This window comes from Castor canadensis, chromosome 3 (assembly GCF_047511655.1).
Source record: "Castor canadensis chromosome 3, mCasCan1.hap1v2, whole genome shotgun sequence".
NCBI lineage: Eukaryota > Metazoa > Chordata > Mammalia > Rodentia > Castoridae > Castor > Castor canadensis.
In genome coordinates, this window is record NC_133388.1 from 187384754 (window position 1) to 187408056 (window position 23303).

Sequence of the window (23303 nt, forward strand, 5' to 3'; positions counted from 1 at the left end):
TGTCACCTGCCACCTTTTCCCAAAGAGAAATTCTCCAGTGGGTCTGGAATGCCTGCAAATTGTGGTATGGGTTCCTCTAACAATGCACTGCAAAGCCTCCACCTGGCCTGACAACCTTGCCATGTCACCTGAAAGGAACAGTGTTTTCATGGTACCAGTGCAGACCAAACACTATACCTTATCCACTGAAATCAAAGCCCTGGCTCCTTGTCGGGCTGAAGTCAAGGTTGAAAGGGCCTTCAGAACACAGCCTCTTCCCCTCCATGGGTACCGAGGTCTCCAGAGCTTCCCAACACCCACCTCACACAGAAAGAGGCTCTGAGTTAAATAAGCCTTTGTTATATAAATTAAAGTGAAAGGGGTTTTGTTGTTGTTTTGCTTTTCTATTTTAATTGAAAAAACAGCCCACAGTAAATTTCAGCTAGAGCCCTAAGGAAAAGTCTTTGAATAAAACATCTCTTTTCTTTTTTCTTTTTTTTTTTTTTGGCACTACTCAGGATTGGGGATTGAACTCAGAGTTTGGGGTTTGGTAGGCAGGAGTTCTCCTGCTTGAGCCCACCCCTTTTTGGCTTTATTTTTTTGGTTGGACCAGCCTCTGACATGATCCTCTCCCTATAATTTCTTGGTGTAGCAGGGATCACAGGCTTGCTACCACTCCCAGTTTACTGCTTGAGATGGGGGTTCTGCTAACTTTTTGCCAGGGCTGGCCTCAAATCTCAATCCTTCTGAGCTCCGCCTCCTAAACAGCTGGGATTACAGATGTGAGCTATGGTATCCGGCATAAAGTTTCTATTGACACTGAACATAAAGTGCCACCACTTACGACTGCAATGTACAGAGAGTCAGTTCAAAATAGACCCTGGGGATCTTCTGGTACAACTTTCCCATTTTATAGAAGTAGAAACTGAAAGTCTAAGAAGTGAAATCACCACCCACTGTAGTCAGGGGCACAGGTGTCAGTCTGTCTTCCCCTAAAGTTTACCAGGAAATAGTCTTCATTTTAATTTGTTTTAATCACATCACTAGGATAAGTCCACTTAAAGACACAGGCCACAGGGTCAGAGGTGTGGCTCAAGTGGTAGAGCATCTGCCTAGCAAGTGGGAAGCTATGGGTTCAAACCCCAGTACCACCACCTACAAAAAACAAAACAAAACAAAAAAAAAAACAACAACAAAAAACAAAGAAGCCACAGAAAATTCTGCATGTATTTTCTGCTGCCTACCCTAGACCTCATGGGTCTCTGTGTTTACTGGCAGAAGGAGGGAGTCTTCCAGGCCTCATGTGGTTTCACACTCTCTACTGCAGGTCAACAGCTCCAGCATGGGCAGTGCAGACACAGCAGCCGGGTTGTGCAATGGAAGGCGACTTCCACTTCCCATGTGGCCCTAGGCAGCTGTGGGCGTTTTGTGAAAATGTCCCTTCTCCCAGACCCAGCAAATTGTCATGAGAATATCCGTTCATTGCTCAGAGTTGTGTTTTGTTACTATGTCATTAGTCACAGGAGGAAAAGCCTCCTACAAGGCAGCTGTGGCTCTGGACGGCCTGGAGTTTTTTTCCAGCTGCTTCTTCACTTGCACATGGCAGGAGTTGATATAGCGAATCCTAGGTCAGCGAATGGCTGGACCCTAGAGGTCAGCCCTGCCAACTGAAGGGTGTTACTGCCATTTTGAAGATGAGGAAACTGAGGCTCAGAGGAGAATTGACAATAGTGTGTGCGTGTGTGTGTGTGTGTGTGTGTGTGTGTGTGTATAAGTCGGAGACAATTAAAAACATGTCTCCCACTTTCTTTTTCCCCCTCCCTCGTCAAAGGTGGGGCCCTGATATGGAGACCACAGGCAGCTAAATGACCTGAAAGGGTCTTCCTCGTTTTGGCTTCTAAACCCAGGGAGAATGGGGCAAGCAGAAGAACAAATCCTGCTGGGAGAATGTGAGTCAATTCTCAGGAAAAAGAGAGGTGTTAGGTCTGCACAGATCTAACTCTTGGTGTTCTGAAATGCCCATCTCATAGGTTATTTTTAAAGAACCCAAATTGAGTCCCTAGACAATCTGACTTTTGCCAAGTACCTAAATCAATAGGTAAGAGCCACTCAGCATCTCTCAGCAGGGGCCCGGATGTGGCAGGCACCAGGCTCCTCATCCAGCAACAGAAACAAGCAACCAGAGCTCCTGAGCCCTTCTCCCAGGCCTGAGCCCCTCCGCCCATGATGCCCCATCCTCTGGAGGTGGTGACGCTTCTGGGACCCATGGCCACCTCTTGGCCTCAGCAGCACAAATGTCAGGGCATGTACCAGTCCGTGAGACAGGGTTTTCTTCCCTAGGCTGTGCTCTCTGTAGTGCCTGGACAGTATGGGGACGAAGGACATGTCCCATAAACACTCACTGTATAGTGTATACTTGTAAATGCTGATTGGGTATGCTTTACATACATAAATATGTTGTTTTGAAGCACGCAGTTGGTATTCAATCAATGATTACTTTATAGATACATGATGCACAGACATGCACGTCTTACATACCACATAGTAGGTGTTCCGTAAATGTTGTATATAATGTAGGGAGCATTTACACAGATCTGTATGCATGCCTGCCTGAATGGATAAACAGGCACAGAGCACAGCAGCTCAAAAGCAGAACAGACAAAAGGGTTGAAATGAACACTTCAGGGAGAAGGCTGGGTCACTTAGGTTCTGGGAGGCAGGACCTGATACCTTCTCCAATGAATCTCCACACCTTAGCCCAGCGCCTGCCTGACACTTTAATATGTGCTCAACAAACACTGGTCAAAAGGATGAATGGCCATCCCGCTTTCATTCAGTAAACACCTACTGACCGAGCCACCTGCCCAGTACCTGGCAAGAGCCCAGTTCTAGAGATTAGTAGGTATGGGGTGGTGCAGGGAGACCTCCCAAACAGGCGTGCAGACCGCACACTCTATACAGATGGAGAGGAGGGCTTGGAAGGGAAGGAAGGGTGCCAAGATGGGGCAAAGATGTGACCTACAAGAAAGCTTGTCCAAGAAAGGGACTGAAAGTGAGGGGAAAGGAACCCCTGCAGAGAGCCAGGGACACAGTGTCAGGCAAGGCACCAGCCTGATTTTCAGGCACAGAACGAAACTAGAGGGCTCAGCCAGTGAGCTCAGAGGAAGACAGGGGCTGGGGCCTCAGGACCTTGGGGACTGTTTAGTTTTTAATGACAACAGGAAGCTATGAAGGCTTGGTATGATCCACATAACACTTTCAAACGAGCGAATGAAATAGGAAGAATGAGGTGGAGTAGGGAAAACGTCTCCTAGCATCTTCCCACTTGGCAGAGTGAAACTCCCCTACCGGCCTCCGTGCACAGCACTCAGGAGGACACACGGGAGTGACCTCCAATAATTCACTCCATCGTTACAACTATTTAATGAGCACCTCATATGTTCTAGGCAGCTGGAGACACTGGGATGAAGGACACTCAGGGTTCTGTCCTCTCAGAGCCTGACTTCCCCATGTTGGAGGTCAGCCAGCTTGGGACAGGCTAGAAGCTTTTAACTCAGAGTAACACTGGAAAAGAGCAGAGCTTCAGAGTCCTGGGAAGCCCAGCGTTCTTACTTTTACCTTTCAGATGCCTAAATTGGTAGGTACAATAGGAACTGGGAAAAAGAAGTAGATGTGAAGCCTGGAACTGCTGCAGCCATCTCATCTCTATGAGGTAAATAACCTGAGGATGAAGCTCACACAAGAAGGCAGAGCTGAGAGAAAAGCAGAGAAATGAGCCAGGGGCAAGATCAAACCTCCGTGAAGCCTGCCCTACCCCGTCCACCTCAGTTATACATCTTCACTAGACCTCTTTCCTTGCCAAGATAGCTTTGGCAGAATTTACCATTATCAGCAACAAAAAGTGCACATTTACCATAATCTGAACAAACTCCTTGGCAATTTACTAACTGGGGTCAGCAAACTACTGCACGAGCACCAAATCAGGCCTACTGTCTGTTTCTGTAAATAAACTTTTATTAGAATATAACTATGCCTATTTATTTACAGATTGCCACACTGGACAGAACCAGCCAGCTGTGCACTGAGCTCCTTAAGAGCAGGAGCACCTCTCAAGTCCCTGTTGCACTGTAGACCTCCACCAAGTTCATATGTGGAAGGTTAATCCCCAGGGCCAAGGTCAGGACGGAGGCAATGAGTTCTGATAAGGTTACAGTGGACTACAATACAACAGATGACAGCCACATGAAAACTCAGGCTTCACAGTAAGGACTCCCTGAAGGCAAAAACCAGGTAATATGTGCACAAACCACGAAGGCCAAAGATCGCAGCATACCACTGAAAGCCAGGAGAGGCACTCAGAACACATTCTCCCTCTGGAGAGGAAGAGCCAATCCTGCCAACCTTGAGCCTCCAGAACAGAGAGCCAGTAAGTGTTGTTGAGCCCACATTTATGGCACTTTGTTCTAAAGGCCTGAGGAGGCTGATACTGGCCTCTTTATCTCTGGACCTCTGACACCAAGCACAGTGCACGTATATTGAGTTTTCCAAGGATGAGATGGAGCCGGGTGGGCTCTACCTCCCAAACGGGAGGCAAGAGATGGAGCAGCAGCTAGCTTGCTGGGAGGCAGTCAGGATTCCGTGAGGGGGTTCCCCCAAACAGAAAAATAAGTAGGAGGTGGGCACCCCTAAATACAAAAAGTGTCCACAAGACACACCACTCCACCAAACTGCAGATGAGTGAACACAGACCCATAAGCCCAGTCACCATTATCAACAGAGTGAGGCCGAGGCCTCTGCTGTCCACACAGCCTGGAGTCAAGCATGAAGCCAGGAAGCCGTGTGGCACCACAGAGGTGCCTGCTATTACAGGACATCTCGAGTGACAGAGAAAGGGCATCTCCAGAAACAGCCCTCTGTCCAAAGGCCACTCAGGGCCAGCCACATTCTGGGTAACTTAATTGCCTTTATCTGAAGTTTATTCATTCACTTATTCTTTAATCCATTCTGCAAACAGTCTCGAAACCAAGGTGGACCAGGCCCTGGGCTGGAGAATCAGTGGCCATGTCTGACTCCAACAGCTCAGCAGGCAGAGGAGGGAGAAGAGTACAATGATTGAGCAATCTTTACCTGGGATAGCAACTGTGATGGCCGGTGACATGAATGTGCTTTCGAGCATAGGCTGGGTGTCACCCCACTTCTCTACACACAACTCCCAATCCAGAGAACCAGGGCTGCATGGGCACATCAGGATCCTCAAAGGAGGACCTTCTGGCTACTAAGTTGGCTATAAATGTCAAGCCTCGACCAGTCTGTGTCGCTGAGTCGGGGCTCAGAGGCAGAGGCTGGTCTGTCACCCAATGGGCTGGGCTCCTGGCAGCAGCTGGTCCTAAGGAAACTGAAGATGCAGCTTGTCTTCAGTGCTCTGCTCTACTGTCCACAAATTGTAACGCCAATCCCGCCACCTGTGTGCACACACACCTTCCGTTTTATCAAACACTTTACACGCAGTCACGCTTCCTGGTTCAGTACTGACCACCTGTTAATATGAGACACGTAGCTTAGAGCTAGGTATGGAACACAGCTCTTACCCTGCTAGAGGCCACTCCCTCTGGGAAGTCCTCCTTGATAGTTCAGGCTGGGTTCCATGCCCACACACCATGGACTCACTGCAGCCTAGGCCTCTCTATGCCACGGCACTCTGGATCAACACTTTCTGTCTTCTGAACTAAATGTCCAGGCTTAGATGGAAAGCAGCACATCTGCCTCAGACACCACTGCATCCCCGGGAACTCACACAGTGCTGGGCATGGCAGGAGAACAGGGGGATCATGGGAAACACAAACTGAGGGGGAAAGAGCAGGTGAGACTCAAGATACAAAGCCAGCCTCACCCTTCCTTCCTCAGCTCAGCCTCAGACCTTCCTCAGCCTAGGACATTGGTCTCAGAGAGTGGGTGGCTTGCCCAAGATGTTGCTTACTGCTAGTAAAACCGTCTGGGCCACCAACTCTACACTCCAGTCAATGTTTAGTGTCCCTCTCCGAAGGGATCCAGTGTTCCATCCCCTTCTTCTGACAACTTACTGTTGGGGACCCAATGCATTCAGTGCCCTCTCCCTGAGATATTTTTAAAGTATATTCTGAAGTAGAAGCCTGTAATTGAAACAAAAAACTGGTGCTGGGCTTGATGAAGCACAACTGTATTCCCAGCACTTGGGAAACTGAGGCAGGAGGATTGAGAGCTAGAGGTCAGGCTGGGCTCCATAGTAAGACCCTGTCTCAAAAAAAAAAAAAAAAAGGTATGTAAAATTGAAAAACTGGATTCCTAATGATGGAGTAGCAGGTACTCCCTCTTTCATTACCCAAGTGTGCACTAGGCATGCTCTGTTCCAGACATGGAGACACAGACGTGAACGCAGGCAGAACCGCTGCCTGGGCAGTCGGATGAAAACAGCGAAATGTCTCTGAAAGGTGTAGCTTTTGCTCCATGGCTGAACGAAGTGCAGGTACAAGCCACGTGACCTCAACAGGCTCAGGCACATGGTCCACAGAGGCGGAGGGAACACACATTCTTCACCCCAGGCCTCAGGATTATCCCCCGGGGGGCCCCCTGTCATGTCTCCCCTCCTTTCAACATCCACAGCTCAAAAGTGACAGAATGAGCCTCCTTTTTTGGCCATTGCTGGCTTCCTAATTAGAGTATGGGATTTGTGTTTACTCAGGGTTGATAAACACAGACCCCAGAAGAAGTGTTTAAGAGAAAGCAGATGACTTGTGGGTAAGGACCAGCTAATAAAATGAGGCCAAATGCTGTGCGTTTTCAATCAGGACTGTGATTAAACACAACTTGCAAGAGGATGCTTTGAGGGCCATGGTGCATAAATGTGTGTGGTGCTGGAGTTTCCAGAGGGAAATGTAAACCATAACTTCCTGCAGAATTAATTGCTCCCGGGTGGGAGATGTGTGCAGGGTTCCTCTGCTCTGGGCCAGAGAATCATGATGCAGCTAATGTGGCCCCCCCCCCCCCCGCCCTCACCACCAGGTGGTCACCCGCATCCTGCATTCACAGGCTCCACAGGGACAACCTTGGAAGAACCAATGTCAGAAGCTGAGACTAACGCTGAGTGTAGTGGTACACACCTGTAATTCCAGCTACTAGGGAGGCAGAAGGACTGCGTATTCAAAACTGCCCTGAACTACATAGCAGCCTCTGTCTCAAACATGTGTGGGTCTGGCCTGAGCTGAAGGAATGGCAAAGATGTCTAAGAACCTAGGAGGCCAAAGGACTCCCCAAGGAAATTGATGGCTTCCCAGAGATCAAAGGGGACCTAGGAAGGGCTGGCCTTAATGAAACTCTAATGAACAAGTTTCCACAATTAAAGACAACAATGGGAGGGGAAGCCTGGGCTCAGAAGACAATCAATGCCTTTGATTAGGCACTGATGAAACTCCTCCTCGGGGCTTTCATCTGGCTCCCCTGGGGGGTTCCTTGACTTTGCGATGTTTTCAAAGAAAACCATCTTGAATATACATTATTCTCCAAGCCAGGCCCTGCCGCTTCCCCACAGCCTGGGGCAGGCAGCAGTGTCCCAGATGGTCTTTAATGTTACACAATGGCAACCTCACAAGCTACAAGACCCATCTTTCTCACCGGTTTTCTTTCACTCTGCTGGCCCAACTCCTTCATTAGGTCTCAGTTTATCATCAGTTATCTGCACTTGACATCGATGCCAGTCTCTTTGGGCTGGGACCAATCCTCTCAATGCCAAGGCCTGATACACTTCAAAGCACTCCCTGGCAACTGACTGGTGCTGGATTTCATCCCCAACCAGCTCTAAGCCAGCCTGGCTTCCGAGCCATTGTGAGTATAAAAGGTCAAGAGGGAACCAAGCTATTCTGGAAGGGTTGCTACAGAGCAGAGATGATTCGCCTGGTCATACCTGTAATCCCTCAAATGTCCTGTCTCTCTGCCTTAGCATCTGCTGTTCCCTCTGTCTGAAATGCTATTCCCTGCACTGGCCTTCAGAACTCAGAACTGCTGCCTTCTCTCTGAAGCCTTCCAGCCCCTCCAGGCAATGTTTGACTGACGGTTCCAGACTCAAGAGGCCTGGCAAGCCCTGGTCTTGGCTAGAAGTGCCAAGAAGAGAAACTCCTGTGTCTGGCTAGAGACCTTCCCAAGCTCAAGTTCCTACTCCCTTCTCACAGCTCTATGCTAAAGTTTTTACTGTAAAATATTTAAGATGTACAAAAAATGTACAAACAATAATAAAACCACTTCTCATATCCCTCACCCAGCTTAAGGAATTAAACAGCAAATGCAAAGCCCGCAGGTAGCCCATTCATGGCCCTCTCCCTGACCCAAGGAGGCACATCATAAACTGGGCATTACCAGTTCTGGACCTTTCTTTACACTCTTGCTGTGTAAGACTTCCACCTAAACACTGCATGATTGCTTTGCACGTTTTAAATTGCTCACTGCTTTAACACTTTGCAAAAAACCACGGTGACCTATGTCCTCCACTCACAGCCTGGGACCCTTTGGGGGTAGCACCTGTCTCCTCCTGATCTCTATTTTTTTTCTTTTTGTCTTTTTTTTTTTTTTTTTGGTGCTGGGATCGAACTGAGGGCCTCGTGCGTCCTAGGCAAACGCTATACCACTGAACTTCAGCCCAGCTCCCCTCCTGATCTCTACATTCAGTCACCTAACCTAACGCTGGCCCACAGTGCACATTCCACACTGGTTTGGAAAAAGTTAAAAAAAAAACCATGGAGCAGGTTGACCACCAGACCTGAGAAAGGAGACAGGAGAGGGTTCAGGGGCTTCCACTGTGGGATGTGCCTGCACTGTACCTCCTGAAGGTCTCTACTGTCCTAGCAGTCTGAGGTGCAGGGACTCTGTAGGGTTTGAGGATAGAAATGCAGAGGCCAGGCCATGAGTCAGGGCAGAAGGGTCCTCACTAAGCATGGATGATACCCTCTTCAGCTCCACCCCACCCTGTCGTCCAACTCAATAAACAATACAGCTGCATGTGGCTTCTAGGATCTTTGCAGGAAACCCAGTTCATGTTGCACAAAGAGGAAAATGCTTCAACACGGGGGTGAGGACAGAGAGACAGTTATGTGGCCACCATGAGAACAGGTAATTTTGAGACCATAAGGAACCCCACCAGGCTTCAGAGTGAAGGGAGATGCACTTTCCACAAATTAAATTGTCTTTGACCCTGAAGTTCTTCACTCACCTGAAGTGCATATCTGTGCTGAGTTGTTTTATTTTGGTCATACTGGTGTTTGAACTCAAGCCCTCATGCTTGCTAGGCAGGCACTCTATCACTTGAACCACTCCACAAGCCCTTTTTTATATGGGCTATTTTTTAAGATAGCCCATATAAGGGTCTCAGAACTATTTGTCCGGGCTGGCTTCAAACTGTGATCTCCCTGATCTCTGCCTCCTGAGTAGCTAGGATCACAGGTGTGAGCCATTGGCTCCCAGCTCTGTGTGGAGTTTAATGAGAGCCAGTGCTAATAAAGTAAGTCCTATCTTCACAGGCTTGAGCAAATCTCTCACCCTCTCTGGGCTATAATTTTCTACAGAAACAATGTATGTACTCACTCTTTTTTTTTTTTTTTTTTTTTGCGGTACTGGGGTTTGAACTCAGGGCCTACACCTTGACCCACTCCACCAGCCCTTTTTTGTGATGGGTTTTTTTTTTTTTTTCAAGATAGAGTCTCACAAACTATTTGCCCAGGCTGGCTTCAAACTACGATCATCCTGATCTCTGTCTCCTAAAAAGCTAGGATTACAGATGTGAGCCACTGGTGCCCACCTATACTCACTCTATGAACCCTCTTGGAACAAGGCCTTCCTGTGAGCCCTGCCTGTAGAGCTAGACCAGCAAATGGCCCAATCCCAGGCTTAGCAGCATTTATGAGAACAAGGTCAAGGCATAGATACAAACTCAATGGGCGCAAGGTGTTCTTATACTTTATTTTCCATTTTATAAGCCCCTAACTTTTTTCTCTTCCTCGTTCCTTCTTTTCTTCTTCTTTCTTTCCTTAAGATGCAGGACTTGGTGCTTGGTCAACACTAACCAGAGAAGAGGCCAGGAGTTCATCTTTAATTCACAGCTGACAATACTCAGCTGGGCTCAAACTTGGCCAAAACACATCCTCCTGACACATCCGTGCACAGATGCCTGAGCCCAGAATGAACTCTCAATTATTCACCCTGCAAAGGAGCTGTCCCATGCCTGAGAGTGGCAGGGGGTCTGCACGGGTGCAGGAGGACATGGACAGAAAAGACCCCACCTGGGGCACACAGCCCTGTGGGGAGGCAGCAAGGTGACAGTGTCTTCTGGAATGGGCTGGTGACCAAGGATCTCCTGTGGTACATACATGCCACTCCACCCTGCTAGGGATATTTCAGGATCCCTGTCCTAGAGGGACAAGTGGCAAAATATGCAGAGCCAATGAGAGAACAGATGACAGAGCTGGTGACACAAGGCAGAGGTGAGGTTTTTACATGCCCAACACGCCAAGAGACCAGTGGAACCGACCCCCTCGGGTAGTTAAGACCTTGGTCCTGCCCTGGACCTGGCTTTCTCCACAAGCGCTTCCCCGCCAACAGGTCCCCGAGGTATGGATGGGGATGACCTGCGATGATGGGTGCTGGGCAGAGAGCTCCTCCATCAGCACTTTTATGCTGCATTTTAGTCCTTGGTCTCCTTGCTTGAAGAACGAGGAACATGCATGAGTCAGCCCGGGAGCCCGAGGCTCAGCACAAGCTGGTGGGAGACGTGTTTCTCCACACAGTCGGCCACAGCAAGATAAGCAAGGGCTGCTCATGTCACCTCCGCTCCACGGGGCTGAGAGCACAGCGTCCCAAGGTGGGCAGGAGACAGCTGGTGTAGGGCACAGCGTGGGAAGGCAGAGAGCAAAGCAGGACCTTCAAGAACTGCCTCATTGGGATGGTAAGACGTGTGTCCCTTTCCTATCCAAAAACATGGAAAGACAAATCCACAGGCAGAGGTATGGCTCTGTGGCAGAACATTTGCCCTGCGTGTGCAAAGCCTTGGGTTCCATCCCAGAAACAAAAAAATATAAATCCTAGGGTGTGAAATAGATATTTTTTAAAGGCATCAATTTTATTGTCTGCCCAAAGCAGAAAATGAATTTAAATTCTTATACTCATTCATCCAAAGTAAGTTTGGCACCTACGAACCAGGTAGCAGTAGACATTTTGTACCTCCCCTTAAAAAAAAACGTACTGAGTTTTAAATCAAATTCCATCTGAGACACAGGCAAGGATGACAAGTGGGCTGCATGACAGACACGGTTTAAAATGCATTTTAAACACCATGGAGTGTCAGGAATTTGCAGTCCCATGAAGGGGATGGCTTGACTCTGGCAGCTATCCGCTCCCTCTGGGTCACTCACAGGCAGATACATCGTTTCTCCCTGCCTCCCTCACAGAACCCAACACTGGGTTCTGAAAACCACTCCCTGTCCCCAGAAGACAGGCATGGCCTCTCTCTGGATAGCAGGAGCAGCCAGGCACGTGGAGACTAGGGTTACTCCACACAGTGGCTGTCACCTGGACTCAGTTCCTTTTTGCCTTGGCACTTACAGACCACATCACTCAGAGAGAAAGCAGTGCTGCTCATCAGTAGCTGTCACTCATCTTACCCTGCCCTGCAAACAGTTTCTGTGTGATTTCAAGAGAGTTACGGCATTGGAAGTTTCTAGATTCCTTTAACCCCACCCGCTGTTCACTGCCAAGGAATGGTGTGATTCTAGAAAAGTCCATTAATCTCTCACACATATAGAATGACAATAATGATGTCTTCTGCATAGACTAGAAGATCTAGCCAGGGGTAGTGACATATTCAAAGAATTGCTAATTGTCTTATGTCCCTGTTATCGGGCCTTTTGTTGTTTTATCTCAAAGATGCCTGGGCCTACAATTTATTAACTGTTATGAGTGATTCTATGCTGTATCTCATTTATGAAGTGATCTAAACTTTAGTTTAATTTCTTTCTCTGGAAAAAGCAGGGTGCTAAGTTTCATAGAAAAAAGAGAGAAGGGCATAACCACATGACAAAACATGCAAAAGAAAGGACAAGAAAATCATCCAGGTTCCTAGCCCCTGAATATATATGACACCATTTCAGTGTGCTTCCTTCAAGTCTGTTTCCTGTACCCAAGTGACGGCTTTTCTGTCTCCTCTCGGTCTTGGTGGCCTTGACTTCCAGGGGCCACTGAGGATTCCACCATGTGGCTAAGTGCTGGTGACCGTCAGACCCAGGTCATTTCCAGTATTCTCTAACTATAACAAGCTGAACTGAAGACATCACTTTGTCCATACCTTTTACTGTGTCTTAGGAGAGATTCTAAAAGTGGGTTTACCAGGGCAAAGTTTATGAGGCTCTTCCTGGTTCTTGACATCAATCCCTATGGTCTAGAACTGGGGGAGGGTCGTTCAAGGACCCAGTCAGCCACTAGCAGAAAGTGGCACTAGCTTTTGCAGGGTGACACCTTTCACGGGTGGGGCGGGGATATCTGTTGGGCTTTCCCTAAGTGAACTCTTAATGATCTCTCTGGTCTGTGCACATGAACCATCTCAGGCACTTCCCAACTCTCCCTTGCTGCCTGGGAGCTCCATGGTACATTGGAGAAAAAGCTGGAAGATGGAATCAAATGCTCCCTCCTCCCCAGAGGCTGTCTGGGGATGATCAGGGGAACACAAAAGACAGGCTCCTTGGTTTGGGATTTCAAGTATTGAAGGTCTTACAACAAAGATGAGCTTACTAGAGAAAAGTATTTTCTAATGACGTCCCATGTGCTGGGGGAGGTGGGCTGCTGGGACAAGGGGACATTTGAAAGTGAAGTCCTCTTTTACTTCAGAAAGTAGAGGAAGCACACAGACTTTAGAAGCTCACAGACACTGTTTCATACACTTACCCTGGGTTCTACCCCCACAGCACTGAGAAACTCAGCTGAGGAAACAGACAGCTCCACTGCAGGCAGGACCAAAGGCTGAGGTCTCCCCAGACCAGGGGGCTGAAGCCCTTCCAGATCAGCTGCAGAATGGGACAAGATGTGGGAGAACAAAGGCAAGGCTGTAAGAGGCCTAACTAAGTCTAGGGCTGCTGTGACAAAGAGGCTCAGAGAAGCCACTCCCTTCCTGGGTCTTCCATGCCAGACGGCCAGACACCCAAAACCCTTTCAAAGAGTAATCACATCCAAGCACAAAGACCCTAGAATACTGTGACACAATGGCCAGGCACCACGACACACTCCCATTATCCCAGCTACACGGGAAGCAGAAAGGTAAGAGATTTGAGGCCCGAGGTTGCTCCAGCTTGACACCCTTCTGAAAAATAACTAAAGCAAACAGGGTTGTGAGCATGGCTCACGTGGTAGAGGGCCTGCCTATCAAGCACAAGGCCCAGAGTTCAAACCCCAGTACTGCCAAACACACAAACACACACACACACAGACAGGATTCATGCAGCCCACACTGTGTGACAGCACAGCTTTACACATGCTGAAGACGTCCTCAGTGTGACACAGCATACAATGGGCTTGTGCCATAACCTTATTTATCTGAGTCACATTCTACTATACTAAGAGGGAATACAAAAAAAATTTTTTTGTTTGGAGTAGCACTTACCTCGGAAGCAATGCTGTATTGCCAAAGACACACACACACAAAAAAAAAAAAAAAAAGAAAAGAAAGAAAAAAGAAGAAGAAGAAAAGAAAAACCCAAAATTTTAGAGTGGGAATGTAACTCACTGGTTGAGTACTCACCTAGCATTCATTCTGAGTTTGATCCCCACCACAGCAAAATAATAAATAAGTAATATGAATGAATAAAGAATGTGAAAGTACATAAACACGTATTGTATTGTTCCTTTTAGTGTACTGTGCACTGCTCTGCACTGCATATTGTCCAGTACGCCTCACGTCAAACATCTGTGCTTTGATGTCACCGTACAACACTGCAAACACACACCACGCATATGGAAAGCCCTCCTTCAGGGCAAGGAAGGAGATTGTCAGGAATCATTTTCCCGTGAAGTTTTGCCTGCTGGGCTAACTCTGAAGAGCATGATGAAGACGTGCCTCTGGTCTGTCAGGTTTCCTCTCCTTTGGAGCTTCTGTGTCTTTGCGGGGAGGACTTGTTTGTCAGTCAGGAACTAACAGAAAACCAGCCTCTCGGGCCAGAACAGGAAACCAGGATTCCTAAGCTGGTGGGCGCCAGGCAAGACCCCTTAGCTTTCCAGCGTGCCTCCCCAGGACAGGCTGTCTGGTCAGAGACCACTGGCCCCCCTGTAGGCCACATGCTGGCTGTGTGGCCTCAGCAGGGCTTGCACCTCCCTGGCCATGGTCTCTTGTTCTTTAAGTAATCGTCATACAGTATGACAACAGGCAACTCACATCACCTCTCTGGGCCTTCCTCACCAGTCTGAATAGGTTCCACCTTGGAGGAGGATCAGAGTCCTCCAAGAGGGACTGGAAGATGAAGTTACACTGCTCTAAGACACTGTCCTCAGCACATGGTGGTGGGACCCTGTGGTCAGTCACCTCCAGCAGGGAGGTGCTTCCTCTTTCACTGCCTGGCCCCCAGCCCAGGCCTTACAAATTCCATTTCCTCTATGGGCCATGGCCTGAGAAAGGCTGGGGAAGAGGGACAAGGTGACCTTTTGTGTTCTTTCTCACACCAATTGCCCTACCCCCAACCACCAAGAGTCTGGAACAGATGTCACGTAGGCAGAAGATTGTTCTAAATAGGTGTACCTCTAATCAGGGGACAGGGACCACAGCCTCAGCATTCCCTGAGAGTGCTTGTTACAAACAGGGATTCTCCACCTTCCCTCCACTAAACTTAATGCACCCCAGGTATGAGCAGAGGAATGAAACACTGGAAGAAAGAAATGGGTACATAGAATATCTGGCAAGCTTACATACTGAAAACGCTGGAACACTGTAAGCAGAGGTGTAAATCCTGTTTCTATCTGCTGATCTCAAGCGTACAGTAACCAATGTGTAAATGCTGACATTTTCCTTTCAAATTTAGCCCCCCAAAGCATGAGACCTCAAGACCCTCCTCTCCCCTGCCCAAGTCTTTCTCTTGAGGAGTACCCACAGCAAAGAAATGCAGACCATGACGGACAAATCCCAACACCACACACAGGAGTGTTATTAGTCTGAGTCAGTCGCACACTGACTTTACCAAAAGCCTCACCACTCAGGATTAGCCAGCAATTTACTCTCAGCGATGACACCCCAGCTCTAGTCATCCCAGGTGGCAGGTCTGCATCAGGCAGCTGTTGCAGTGAGGGGGCTGCCAGACCTGTTCCATGAAATACCTCAAGAACACCCAACCTCCCCAACAGGGTCTACCGAAGTGGCCTTTAGTCCTAGAAGGTGATTCCTTTTGGAGATATTTCGAGTGACACTGGAGGGTCCCTAGAAGGAAGTAGCAAAAACAGTAGATGCTTTGAAGGTGGCATGGTGCGTGTAAGCTTTAGCTCTGCTTCTAACCGTCTCTAAGTTTTCTCGATTTCCTCATCTGTAAACTGGGGATACTACCTGCCTCAGAGTACTGAGAAGGTACAGGACAGGGCACACTGCTCTGCTCCAGAGGGAAGCTATGACTGTGTAACGTAGACAAAAGCAAATAAGAACCACAGTCACAAAAACCCACCCCATGACATTGATGGCAGCCCTGTCATGAGGGTGCTTTTGCCTGAGCCAGAAATGCCTGCACAAGGGCCTGGAAAAGCTGCCTCCCTCCCCACTCCTGCCATCCTTCGTCAAGCCCCTAGTCTACTTTGCTGACCCACTTTGGGATACCTGTGCCTCTTCCCACAAGCTCCTCCATTCCTAATGAAGAGGGGCTGGACTGGGGCAGCCATGAGACAAATATAAACTCCCTCCTGCTCTCCACTGCTCAGGCCCCTTTGGGACCTGGGAGGGTAGGCGTGGGACACAGGACTTATTCCTCATGTTGGATGCATCACAGGACCTAGCACACAGTAGCTACTCACTCAATTACCATTGTTAGAAAGAACAATACGAGCTAAGAACTTGCAAGTTAAGTTAGATGTGTTCAGGACTGACTAAAATACCACTTTTCGGGATGCACAGAACTCTCTGTTTGGTACTTTCCTTGGCAAGCCTGTTTCACCTGTAAGCACACTGGCTGGTCTCTGGTGCCCCAGAAGCACAAGATAGCACACAAAACCAGAGTTCAGGGGAGCCAAGCAGACATTTGAGGATGTTATTGCCCAAGTTTCACTTCCACACTGTTTTCTGCATTCTACATCTTACTCTGGTTTTGAACAAAGCTGGGACTGGTGCAGAGGCTGACTGTACAGACTCTCTTGGCCGGATGCTCCTCTCCCTGAGTCTCAGCCCTGGGCTGTGTAGACTGCTGATTCATAGTAAGCAGGTGCTGGATACCAGACACTAAACCAGGCACATGCAGACATCTTTTGGCCAAAGAGCCAAAACAAGCTGGAAAACAGGCACTGAGATGCCAGGGAAGCTATGCAATTTGCAGGAGGTCGGGTCTGAACTGAGAGCCCCTGGCTCCAGGTTCCATGTCTCTCACCCTGCCACCTTTACAGAGCATTCTGTTTTGCATACAGCCAATACTCTCCCTCCCCAATCAAATTCCCACCCTATCTCTGCCAGAAGGAGCACCCTGGTCCAAAATGACCACTGGACAAGTTCTACAGCATTCAGCCACCTGTGCTGGTGTTCTTTGGGGAGGGAGAGTTTATGGAGAGTTTCTGCTAAGGGCTACCCTAAATGTTTTGTGCAGATCAATCAATCTTCCATACATCCCAGGGAGACAGGCGACACTAGCCCTGCTTTATCAAGTACTCTTCTGCTTCAGCAAAGTAATGTGACTTGCCAGTCACACAGCCTTGAGAGATGGGGCCTGGGTTGGGTTTAAGTTCCAAAGAGCTTAGGCTGGAGGTGTGGCTCAAGTGGTAGAAACGCCTGCCTAGCAAGTGCAGAACTCTGATTTCAAACCCCAGTAACATCATAAATTCCAAAGAACTCAACGTGGCCAGACAAAGCTGAAGTAGCAGAGAGCCTGCCTAGCTAGTACAAGGCCCTGAGTTCAATCCCCAGTAACATACACACACTGTATGTTACTGTGTGTATGTAAAAAAAAAAAAAGAAGAAGAAAAAGCTGGTGGCTGGAGACTCCTCATAGGTTAAGTAAAGATGGACCCTTCTCCCCTCACCCCATCTTTGAGTGTACTCCCTGTTCTCCCCCTTCCAAAGGATGCTGTTACAGAAGGATGCTGGTGTGAGGACCTGAGAGGCCAGCAGCCTCTGACGTGGTGTATGTTGATGTCAAAGCTCTTACTTTTCCCATCTTAAGCCTTCTTTTTCCCTGGGGACTTAGTTGCCTGTTCATGGAATGTTGAGGGCAAGGTTCCTTCTGAGCTGAGAAAGGACTCCAGTCCTCAACACCCTCCTGTCACTAAAGCATGGCCCTGGGGCATCCTCAAGGTATAAACAGGGAGGCCCTGTGGGGTGGTGGGAAAAGTCAGACTCTGGAGCCAAAAGGCTTCTGTTGCAGCTCTGATTCTGCCTGTTGAGCAAGGCACTTCCCCCTCTGGTCCCAGTTCCCTCATTAGTTTAAATGAGAGTGCAGAATTTTAGACCTAAACCTCTTTCCTCTTCCACTAGCTAAGTTCTACCTGCCACAGGAACCTTCAGGGACATATTCAGTTCTGCATCCTCAGCCCCTCCTATCCACCTGATCCTGCAGGATGAGCAGAGGGGTCAGATGGGACAGTCTCTAAGGGCACCCTATTCAAAGTGTGACCCACAAACCACAGGTGTCACATCCTGTAGACTCTCAGGCCACCCTGGACCTGACTCAGAATCTGCAAGGGAAGCTCATGTGGCCTTGGAGCACACTCAAGTTTGTGAAACTTCCCCCAACTTACCACCCAGAAGCTTCCCAAATGTGAACCATGCCAGGACTCACTAAATGATAGCCCATCATTAACCAAAAGGGACTCATCTTTGGAACCTTCTAGAAGCCTGCCTCTGGCTGCTATAGGAAGATGTGAAATATGTGTGTACAAGTCACTTAATGGCCCTCCCAGAGTCTGAAGGAAGCCCAGGCAGCCCTCAAAAACTAGTTTTGGTAGTTGAGGCCTGTCTTTGACCCTTGGATCTGACCCCTCACCCTCCCATCCCACAAACAGGCAAGTGCACACCTGCCAACATGGAACAAAAAGACATCAGATGGCCACCCACTGACTCCTCATAAGTCCTGCATCCACACTCAGAAAACGCTCTTCCTCGCTTACTACGCTCGCCTTGTATTCAACTTGGAACGAAAAGGAACCTTTTCAAAACACATTTTCAGCCTTTTTTTTTCTTAATAAACCCTGCAATTCCTTTAATGGGTTCAGATTATCTTAAATATTTATAAAAGTCATTCTCAGCAACACTTCTTTAAGAAAACCTCCTCTTCGACTTCGATTATTTATGCACTTATGAACAAGATGTTCAAGAAGCAGATGGCAGCCAGCAAGTGTTCAGAAAAGAGGAAAAAAATCAATGGGACAGAACGTAAGCTCAGTGGCTCCCCCGTTACTCCTCCTGACAGGCTCTGGTGGAAGCATCTCCATTCAGTGGAAGCCCATACAGCAGCCGGTCAACAATTGGTTTAAAATAGCACACTTGGACTTCAGACGGCTTGGCTGCTACAGTTTTTATCGAGGAATACCCAGCGAGCCAAGGGCTGATTCCCAAGGGGAACGGGAGCTGTTAACGAAGGGTAGAATGATGAGGCCAGGGCCCGGATGGAAAGAGCCCATGGAGGGGGCAGAACAGACATCTGCTGAGCACCTACTATGTGCAGGGCACTGTGCTATGAAACTTTCCATACAACCTCTGAGTTAATCCTATCAATGCCTTCAGTGGTCATTATTTCTCATCTTTTGACAGATAAAGAAGGTCCAAAGAGACAGACAGGACCTTGCCCTGGGATACTGAGATAATAAGCAGTAGAACCCAGTGTGAACCCTGAAAGCGGGGGCCCTGAAGCCACACCCTAGCTGCCTCTAGAAACAGAGAAGGGTAGGGAAAAAAAATAATCGTTCTTAACCTGCTGCATCCTTAGCTATAAGGTTATCTTTCAACCTGTGAGGCTAATGCCCCTTTAAGACTGTCAAAGACCCAAGTTCCACCACAGGGGCAGGAACTTTTTCCACTGGAGAAATTGGGGGAGTCAAGTCTCACCTGAAAGTAGGAAGGAGTTAGACTCCAAGGTTACAGAAGATTTGAAAGAGTGTCACAGGAACATAGAGTTGAATGTATGAGAGACAGACAGAGACACAGAGAGGAAAAAGACCCTTTATCCTGAGATATGGATAAAAATAAGATCTCACTGATTCTGTCTTCACAGGACTTTTTCAAATGTCCCCCACGGGGAAGGGGCCCTACCTCCACCCCAGTTGAATCAGGAAGCTCAATTCCAGTTACGACAGACATTTCTACCCTACAGATACCTACACTCCTGCGGGAAAAAACAACCATTATTATTGACATGGATGATTACCACTCATTGGACACATGACAGGAACATGGCCTGCGTTCAGGGTTTTGCTCCTGCTACTGCAGTGAGTGACACAGCACCATGACCAATCATCTCCCGTCTTACAGACACAAACACCGAGTCTCCAGGAGAGAAGAAACTTGATCTCAGGCACACAGCAGTAGGAGGGAAAACTGAGATGTGAATAGGGATCTCTCTCTCTCTCTTACTCAAGAATCCTGTGAGAAAGACTGGGGTGGGGATTATTTTGTCTGTTTGTAGACAGGACAAGAGGGGTACCAGGTGGCAGTGACCTTTGGCCAGCATACAGCCAAAGTGCACAGATTTGTTGCTGTTGATTTTCAGTCAGACTCTCACTATGTAGCCCGGGCTAGCCTCGAACCTGCAATCCTGAGTGCTGGGACTATAAGAGCCTGCCACCACACCTGGCTCAGGGGCACCAATTACAAATCTGCATTTCGCCTGCACAGCACATCCTCACATGATTTCACTAAGGATGGTCAAGTCCCCAGACCACCGAGGCCACATGAATGGTGGTCTCTTCAATCAAAGAGATGGCAGCAATGGCAAACTGTGAGGCCATGACCTCCCGGCACCAGTGCCCCTCAGGAGTCCTCCCTGTGCACCTGTCTCTGGATCCTGAAGTAAAAGCTGCCAAGCACTGGACTCTATGTTGAGAGGGACCACTAGAGAACAATTTCAAGGTCACTTACAGGCCAGGGTACTGACCTTGAGATGCAGACAAAATTAATTCATAAACAGCAAAGGGAAACCATCACTCTTTTATTCATTCTGTCAAAAAAACATGAACTGAGGCTGCAGTATAAACCAGGTAGCGTATCAAGTGCCAGAGGACACAAAGGCATTGAGAATGCAGCAGGACCTACAAGAATGGCTATCAGCTTTGCAGCCACAAGACTTAGTTGGGGACCCAGAATCTGCCTCTCAGTGGCTGAGAGTCTTGGGCAGGTCCTAGACTCTCCAAGTCTTCGTAAAGTCAATTTAACACAGGTAAGCATGGCCAGAGCACAAACTGCAGCACAGCACTGGGACAGATGGACCTGCTCTTGCCCTCAAAAATATCAGTAGACTCATCTCCTGCCCCATGGGTGTGGGAAAGCCACACCTGGCTAAGGATCTTAAAGGAGGTACACAGAAGGCTGAGAAAGGACAAGTGATGGCTATCTGAGAAAGCAAATTTCCTGAAAATTTCCCAAAGTAAAGTGCAGAAATACATTCCAGGTCTTTAACAGAAAGCCACTTCCAAAGATCCCTCTGTAACCTCCTTCATCTCTCTCCCTCTCTTACTCATTCACACACCTTTCCCACGCTGAAAGCCCAACAAAAGTCTAGAGAATACGAATTACAGTGGGCCTCCCCAGGAAGAAAGCTCTGCTCAGGCCAGCAGACTACTCTGACCTGCTTGACCACAGGAGAAAACCCACCTCTTCCCAGTCTCCTCCACTGTGACAGGAAGCCCCAGGCCTGGGAATTCATCCCAGCTGGCAGCCCTGGCAGCCGCTTGGGCCAGTCATCTGGCAGTGGCAATCAAAATGATGCTTCCTTTTTATTACCACCGAATGCAATCTTCCAAGAATGGGAGAGCCTCAAAGTCAGAGCTGAGCTCCTTTTTCACAGGGAGTCAATATTTCTCCCAAGATAATCCTCATGGGGGAGGGAGTAGATTCCAGAGCCCAGGTGGCAAAATATGGCTCTGTGGGGATTATGGGATGGCTGTCACAGGGCAAGGAAACCAAAATGGGGAACCATACTGGCTCACTTCTCATAATTCACCATCCACCCTTTCATTTCACAACTCTGTGACAGTTGTGCTCCAGGCACCCATCCCGAGGGATTCAAAATTAAAGACGACTAACAGTGACTCTTCTCTTCACAGCGCCCCTCCAGGTCAGGATATTCCCATTCATCTTCTCTAGGCCTCAACTCACAACAGCCCATTTTACAGACAGGAGCCTAAGACTCAGAGAGGGTAGGCAATTTGCCCAAGGTCGCAAAGCTGATAGTGGCAGGGCCAAGAATTAAATATAGGTGCAAATTTCACATGACTCTCCCCTGCGGCGCCTCCTTTCCACCCAGTCTCTCCAGCACCCCTGCATTTTTTGCAGCAGGGTGGGGATCAAAGACACCCCGCCTCCCCTGAGGCCTCCGGCAAGGGAAGTCCTGGTTCCTCTTTCCTCCCACTCCCCCTCACAGGACACACGTTCAAAGAACACACAGGTTCCTTCCAGCCCCAGTGTGTGTGTACACAGCCCCAGGAAAGCCCAGCGGGCTGCAAGGGCATTCACCCCTTAACACTGAACTTCCATTTTAAAAAAGAAAAAGAAGAAAAGAAAAGATAAAGGGCAAAGAGGAAGTGCTCTTTACACACAGGGGGTGGCTACCCCAGGAGGAAGTCTGGGGGCCAATGGAGATTTTGTTCACCTCTCTAGTTCCTCAATTCTACACGGCTGGCCTTCCCAGCCCCTGATGAAGTTAGCGGGAGGGTGGCCCGGTGCCCGGGGTCAGGCCCTGCGCCCTCACCTGGCTCGCAGGAGGAGCCCGCCGGGGGGGGGACATCCTCCCGGACCTGGGCGCCCCGAGCCTCGGGCGCACGCACTGCGCGCTCCCCTCCCCGCCCTGGGTGGACCCGGGCGGCGGCACCGCGGCGTGCTCCCCGCGCGCCCTCCGCGCACCCGAGGTGCCTCCGCCGTGGCCCCGTGCGGTCGGCCCGGCGTCCCCATCCCTGCGAAGCCCGGTCTCCTCCCTCAGCGGCGCCGGGGCCCCGCGGCCCGGCTCGTACCCATCACGCGCGCGCCCCCGCCCCCGCGCCTCTCCCGGTGCAAGGCGGCTCCAAGGGCGCGCGCGCGGGCCGGGCGGCGGCGCCGGCGGAGCCCCGCACGTACCTGGCGGCCCCGGGCGGGCGAGGGGAGCGCGGGCGGGAGCGCAGGAGCCTCGGGAGCCTCCGGTGCCGCCGCCGCCGTTTCCGGGTTGGCGGGGCTCACGTCACCGCCACAGGTTCGCGAGCGGCCCCCGCCGCGGCGGCAGCAGCAGCAGCAGCAGCAGCAGCAGCAGGAGTGGCGGCCCCGGCGAGTGCCAGGCGAGAAATAACTATAAAAGGAAGAGACGCAGCGAGGAGGAAGAGGAAGCGCTGTTTACCTTCGAGAAGCCGAGCCGCCGGCGCTCGCACAAAAGGAGGACGCTCGCGACGCGCCTCCCCCCGCGCCCCGTCCCCGCCGCATCGCGGGGCCCCGGCGTCAGCGCGCCGCGCCCCGGGACCGCCCCGCGCCGGCCCCCACCCCAAAACCCGCCGCGGGGCGCGGCGCCCATCCGGCCCGTGCCCTCCCGAGCCGGGTGCTGCAGGCCCCCGGCTCGGGTGACCTTGGGCAAGTCACAGCAGGTCGGCCAGAGGCTGCGTGGGGCGCGCCGGGGGCGTTCATGGCCCTCCCGTGTGGAGGGGGAAACCCCAGCTCCAGGAGACGCAGGGAGCGCCCCCAAGGTCACAGCCCACCAGGCAGTCTCCCGACCTTTAGGACGACCAGGATCCTGTCCCTGCCGCTCACCTGGAATTAGGGGATCATGACAGTCCCTACCCATCCGTCCTCGCCGGGGAGGGGCTCAGTAGGAAGATGTGCATTCAAAATATGCAGCTCTTCAACATGTGTATAGAGGACCTACTAAGTGTCAGCTTTGTTCTTAGGTCCTGGGGCTTCAGCTGGGAATCACATCAAA

At 49.9% G+C, this 23303-nt stretch overlaps 1 protein-coding gene across 11 annotated transcripts in view; it reads right to left on the minus strand.

Annotated features, from left to right (window-relative positions):
• Positions 1-22805, minus strand: part of Cyrib (CYFIP related Rac1 interactor B) — a 127535-nt gene extending 104730 nt beyond the window's left edge. For 2 of the 11 annotated variants that reach the window (XM_074069214.1, XM_074069217.1), the window contains exon 1: positions 22731-22804. The gene's annotated coding sequence lies outside the window, so the exon portion shown is untranslated. Of the gene's footprint in view, positions 1-12933; positions 13267-22477; positions 22604-22730 lie in introns of those variants that run through there. The other 9 variants (XM_020167045.2, XM_074069224.1, XM_074069216.1 and 6 more) reach the window with 7 other exon arrangements.
• Between the last annotated feature and the right edge of the window lie 498 nt (positions 22806-23303).